Source organism: Rhipicephalus microplus, chromosome X (assembly GCF_043290135.1).
Source record: "Rhipicephalus microplus isolate Deutch F79 chromosome X, USDA_Rmic, whole genome shotgun sequence".
NCBI classification, from domain to species: domain Eukaryota; kingdom Metazoa; phylum Arthropoda; class Arachnida; order Ixodida; family Ixodidae; genus Rhipicephalus; species Rhipicephalus microplus.
The window spans coordinates 278,885,776-278,890,870 of NC_134710.1; the positions used below are offsets into that span (position 1 = coordinate 278,885,776).

Here is a 5,095-nt window from a genome sequence, read left to right on the forward strand (position 1 = left end):
GGGTGCGAGAGGTCCCGGGTTAAAATCCCGGACGAGCCCTCTTTTTCCTTTTTGGTCGGAGTATCAAATGCGGCCATTTGTTTGTATTGTTCGCATTTCTATTGAGCAAAGTTCCTTTCTCAAGCATGCCTGTTTATTAGACAACTTTCAAGTGTTGCCTAGTGTGAACGGATCGTTGGTCTGACACCCAGCCCTGTTGGCCGATGTCACTCCACACCCCATGATACTTATCATGCAACTGCGTGTCGGCTCGTTTGTCTAGGGGTATGATTCACGCTTAGGGTGCGAGAGGTCCCGGGTACAAATCCCGGACGAGCCCTCTTTTTCCTTTTTGGTCGGAGTAATAAATGCGGCCATTTGTTTGTATTGTTCGCATTTCTATTAAGCAAAGTTTCTTTCTCAAGCACACCTGTTTATTAGACAACTTTAAAGTATTGTCTAGTGTGGCCGGATCGTTGGTCTGACCACCCAGCCCTGTTGGCCGATGTTAATCCACACCCCATGATAATTATCATAAAACTGCGTGTCGGCTCGTTGGTCTAGGGGTATGATTCTCGCTTAGGGTGCGAGAGGTCCCGGGTGAAAATCCCGGACGAGCCCTCTTTTTCCTTTTTGGTCGGAGTATTAAATGCGGCCATTTGTTTGTATTGTTCGCATTTCTATTAAGCACAGTTCCTTTCTCAAGCACGCCTGTTTATTAGACAACCTTAAAGTATTGTCTAGTGTGGCCGGATCGTTGGTCTGACCACCCAGCCTTGTTGGCCGATGTTACTCCACACCCCATGATAATTATCATGAAACTGCGTGTCGGCTCGTTGGTCTAGGGGTATGATTCTCGCTTTGGGTGCGAGAGGTCCCGGGTTCAAATCCCGGACGAGCCCTTTTTTTCCTTTTGGTCTAGGGGTATGATTCTCGCTTTGGGTGCGAGAGGTCCCGGGTTCAAATCCCGGACGAGCCCTCTTTTTCCTTTTTGGTCGGAGTAATAAATGCGGCCATTTGTTTGTATTGTTCACATTTCTATTAAGCAAAGTTTCTTTCTCAAGCACGCCTGTTTATTAGAACACTTTAAAGTGTTGCCTAGTGTAGCCGGATCGTTGGTCTGACCACCCAGCCCTGTTGGCCGATGTTAATCCACACCCCATGATAATTATCATAAAACTGCGTGTCAGCTCGTTGGTCTAGGGGTATGATTCTCGCTTAGGGTGCGAGAGGTCCCGGGTTCAAATCCCGGACGAGCCCTCTTTTTTCCTTTTTGGTCGGAGTATTAAATGCGGGCATTTGTTTGCATTGTTCGCATTTCTATTAAGCACAGTTCCTTTCTCAAGCACGCCTGTTTATTAGACAACCTTAAAGTATTGTCTAGTGTGGCCGCATGGTTGGTCTGACCACCCAGCCTTGTTGGCCGATGTTACTCCACACCCCATGATAATTATCATGAAACTGCGTGTCGGCTCGTTGGTCTAGGGGTATTATTCTCGCTTTGGGTGCGAGAGGTCCCGGGTTCCAATCCCGGACGAGCCCTCTTTTTCCTTTTTGGTCGGAGTAATAAATGCGGCCATTTGTTTGTATTGTTCGCATTTCTATTAAGCAAAGTTCCTTTCTCAAGCACGCCTGTTTATTAGACAACTTTAAAGTATTGTCTAGTGTGGCCGGATCGTTGGTCTGACCACCCAGCCCTGTTGGCTGATGTTACTCCACACCCCATGATAATTATCATGAAACTGCGTGTCGGCTCGTTGGTATAGGGGTATGATTCTCGCTTTGGGTGCGAGAGGTCCCGGGTTCAAATCCCGGACGAGCTCTCTTTTTCCTTTTTGGTCGAAGTTATAAATGCGGCCATTTGTTTGTATTGTTCGCATTTCTATTAAGCACAGTTCCTTTCTCAAGCACGCCTGTTTATTAGACAACCTTAAAGTATTGTCTAGTGTGGGCAGATCGTTGGTCTGACCACCCAGCCCTGTTGGCCGATGTTACTCCACACCCCATGATAATTATCATAAAACTGCGTGTCGGCTCGTTTGTCTAGGGGTATGATTCACGCTTAGGGTGCGAGAGGTCCCGGGTACAAATCCCGGACGAGCCCTCTTTTTCCTTTTTGGTCGGAGTAATAAATGCGGCCATTTGTTTGTATTGTTCGCATTTCTATTAAGCAAAGTTTCTTTCTCAAGCACGCCTGTTTATTAGACAACTTTAAAGTATTGTCTAGTGTGGCCGGATCGTTGGTCTGACCACCCAGCCCTGTTGGCCGATGTTAATCCACACCCCATGATAATTATCATAAAACTGCGTGTCGGCTCGTTGGTCTAGGGGTATGATTCTCGCTTAGGGTGCGAGAGGTCCCTGGTTCAAATTCCGGACGAGCCCTCTTTTTCCTTTTTGGTGGGAGTAATAAATGCGGCCATTTGTTTGTATTGTTCGCATTTCTATTAGGCCAAGTTCCTTTCTCAAGCACGCCTGTTTATTAGACAACTTTAAAGTATTGTCTAGTGTGGCCAGATCGTTGGTCTGACCACCCAGCCCTGTTGGCCGATGTTACTCCACACCCCATGATAACTATCATGAAACTGCGTGGCGGCTCGTTGGTCTAGGGGTATGATTCTCGCTTTGGGTGCGAGAGGTCCCGGGTTCAAATCCCGGACGAGCCCTCTTTTTGGTCGGAGTATTAAATGCGGCCATTTGTTTGTATTGTTCGCATTTCTATTAAGCAAAGTTTCTTTCTCAAGCACGCCTGTTTATTAGACAACTTTCAAGTGTTGCCTATTGTGAACGGATCGTTGGTCTGACCACCCAGCCCTGTTGGCCGATGTCACTCCACACCCCATGATAATTATCATGCAACTGCGTGTAGGCTCGTTGGTCTAGGGTTAGATTCTCGCTTAGGGTGCGAGAGGTCCCGGGTTAAAATCCCGGACGAGCCCTCTTTTTCCTTTTTGGTCGGAGTATTAAATGCGGCCATTTGTTTGTATTGTTCGCATTTCTATTAAGCACAGTTCCTTTCTCAAGCACGCCTGTTTTTTAGACAACCTTAAAGTATTGTCTAGTGTGGCCGGATTGTTGGTCTGACCACCCAGCCTTGTTGGCCGATGTTACTCCACACCCCATGATAATTATCATGAAACTGCGTGTCGGCTCGTTGGTCTAGGGGTATGATTCTCGCTTTGGGTGCGAGAGGTCCCGGGTTCAAATCCCGGACGAGCCCTTTTTTTCCTTTTGGTCTAGGGGTATGATTCTCGCTTTGGGTGCGAGAGGTCCCGGGTTCAAATCCCGGACGAGCCCTCTTTTTCCTTTTTGGTCGAAGTTATAAATGCGGCCATTTGTTTGTATTGTTCGCATTTGTATTAAGCAAAGTTCCTTTCTCAAGCACGCCTGTTTATTAGACAACTTTAAAGTGTTGCCTAGTGTGGCCGGATCGTTGGTCTGACCACCCTGCCCTGTTGGCCGATGTCACTCCACACCTCATGGTAATTATCATGCAACTGCGTGTCGGCTCTTTGGTCTAGGGGTATGATTCTCGCTTTGGGTGTGAGAGGTCCCGGGTTCAAATCCCGGACGAGCCCTCTTTTTCCTTTTTGGTCGGAGTATTAAATGCGGCCATTTGTTTGTATTGTTCGCATTTCTATTAAGCAAAGTTCCTTTCTCAAGCACGCCTGTTTATTAGTCAACTTTAAAGTGTTGCCTAGTGTGGCCGGATCGTTGGTCTGACCACCCAGCCCTGTTGGCCGATGTCACTCCACACCCCATGATAATTATCATGAAACTGTACGTCTGCTCGTTGGTCTAGGGGTATGATTCTTGCTTTGGGTGCGAGAGGTCCCGGAGTCAAAACCCGGACGAGCCCTCTTTTTCCTTTTCGGTCGGAGTAATAAATGCGGCCATATGATTGTATTATTCGCATTTCTATTAAGCAAAGTTCCTTTCTCAAGCACGCCTGTTTATTAGACAACTTTAAAGTGTTGCCTAGTGTGGCCGGATCGTTGGTCTGACCACCCAGCCCTGTTGGCCGATGTCACTCCACACCCCATGATAATAATCATGCAACTGCGTGTCGGCTCGTTGGTCTAGGGGTATGATTCTCGCTTAGGGTGTAAGAGATCCCGGGTTCAAATCCCGGACGTCTTGCATCTTGCGTCTGGAGAGAGTGAAGAAAACGTTTATTTGATGTTCTGCGCAAGAAAATCGGTGAATGGTATTCTGAAGGCGCTGCGTTGGAGTGCCTCGAGCGTGTGGCGCAGGCGAACGAGCGCATCTAGGCACGTTAGACACAAGTGCCATCTGGCAGTTATCTTCGAAAACGAAGGTGTGCAGCCCGCGGAGAAAGATGTGCGCCAGTCTCACAGGTGATAAGGTGTAGAACGCAAAGCAACGGGCAGGTGCTACCACCTTGACGTCGTAGCAAAGTGCTGGAAACATCTTTATGAGCATCGCGTTGCACTGTCCACGCAACGCGATTTAACGCTACATTCCTTAGGGTACCTTGTGCGTGCCTCTTCTAGTATAAATGCAGACATAGAAAACATCGAAGCGTTGTTGTTGCGCCTCAGATATGCTTAATATTTCCTTTTTACTTGAATATCGCACAACTATGAACGCTAAACCTTGAGCAATATTGGTGGGCGCTTGGAATGGTGTTGGCCGTTTAATGCCGTATGAGGTTTCGTTAGGGCGGACAAAGAGACAAGTATACAGACAGACAGACCAAAATTTTTCCGTTGAAGGTCCCCAAAAAAGACTATCGTCTTAATAAAAATAGTGGCTACTTAGTCTAAAGTGACCGGCTGTTTTCGCGAACCAAAGGTGGTATGACACATTTTGGTGGATGATAGTAAATGTTACCTTCGACCAAACGTTCCAACCATGGAGTGCTGAATCGTCCCATATTTTCATCAGAGTGTTATGTCCCTGATTATTTACGGGAAAGTTGGCTTTTCAAGGGTATGGATTCGTGACGCCAAGTTCCTTATTAAATTTGAATGCGTAAACGTTCTGTAGCTTCATATGTCCAGTAAAAGCGCGCGTGCTTGAATGTCTGTGTGCAACAGAATGACAGCGCAAAACTACCACCAACCACCCTTTCACACACCCCTGCTACATTATA

The 5,095-nt window shown here is 47.2% G+C and overlaps 9 non-coding genes across 9 annotated transcripts in view; all 9 read left to right on the forward strand.

Annotated features, from left to right (window-relative positions):
• The window catches only part of TRNAP-AGG (transfer RNA proline (anticodon AGG)), a 72-nt gene extending 33 nt beyond the window's left edge, over positions 1–39 (forward strand). The window contains exon 1 of the tRNA in view: positions 1–39. This exon is cut by the window's left edge and continues 33 nt beyond it. This is a non-coding gene — a tRNA (tRNA-Pro).
• Positions 40–528: 489 nt separating this feature from the next.
• On the forward strand, positions 529–600 carry TRNAP-AGG (transfer RNA proline (anticodon AGG)). The gene has a single exon. It is a non-coding gene; the product is annotated as a tRNA-Pro (tRNA).
• Positions 601–809: 209 nt separating this feature from the next.
• On the forward strand, positions 810–881 carry TRNAP-UGG (transfer RNA proline (anticodon UGG)). The gene has a single exon. It is a non-coding gene; the product is annotated as a tRNA-Pro (tRNA).
• A 286-nt stretch (positions 882–1,167) lies between these two features.
• Positions 1,168–1,239, forward strand: TRNAP-AGG (transfer RNA proline (anticodon AGG)). Its single transcript has one exon. It is a non-coding gene; the product is annotated as a tRNA-Pro (tRNA).
• A 210-nt stretch (positions 1,240–1,449) lies between these two features.
• On the forward strand, positions 1,450–1,521 carry TRNAP-UGG (transfer RNA proline (anticodon UGG)). Its single transcript has one exon. It is a non-coding gene; the product is annotated as a tRNA-Pro (tRNA).
• A 209-nt stretch (positions 1,522–1,730) lies between these two features.
• Positions 1,731–1,802, forward strand: TRNAP-UGG (transfer RNA proline (anticodon UGG)). Its single transcript has one exon. It is a non-coding gene; the product is annotated as a tRNA-Pro (tRNA).
• Positions 1,803–2,573: 771 nt separating this feature from the next.
• TRNAP-UGG (transfer RNA proline (anticodon UGG)) lies at positions 2,574–2,645 on the forward strand. Its single transcript has one exon. It is a non-coding gene; the product is annotated as a tRNA-Pro (tRNA).
• A 482-nt stretch (positions 2,646–3,127) lies between these two features.
• On the forward strand, positions 3,128–3,199 carry TRNAP-UGG (transfer RNA proline (anticodon UGG)). The gene has a single exon. It is a non-coding gene; the product is annotated as a tRNA-Pro (tRNA).
• A 286-nt stretch (positions 3,200–3,485) lies between these two features.
• On the forward strand, positions 3,486–3,557 carry TRNAP-UGG (transfer RNA proline (anticodon AGG)). Its single transcript has one exon. It is a non-coding gene; the product is annotated as a tRNA-Pro (tRNA).
• Positions 3,558–5,095: the final 1,538 nt, after the last annotated feature.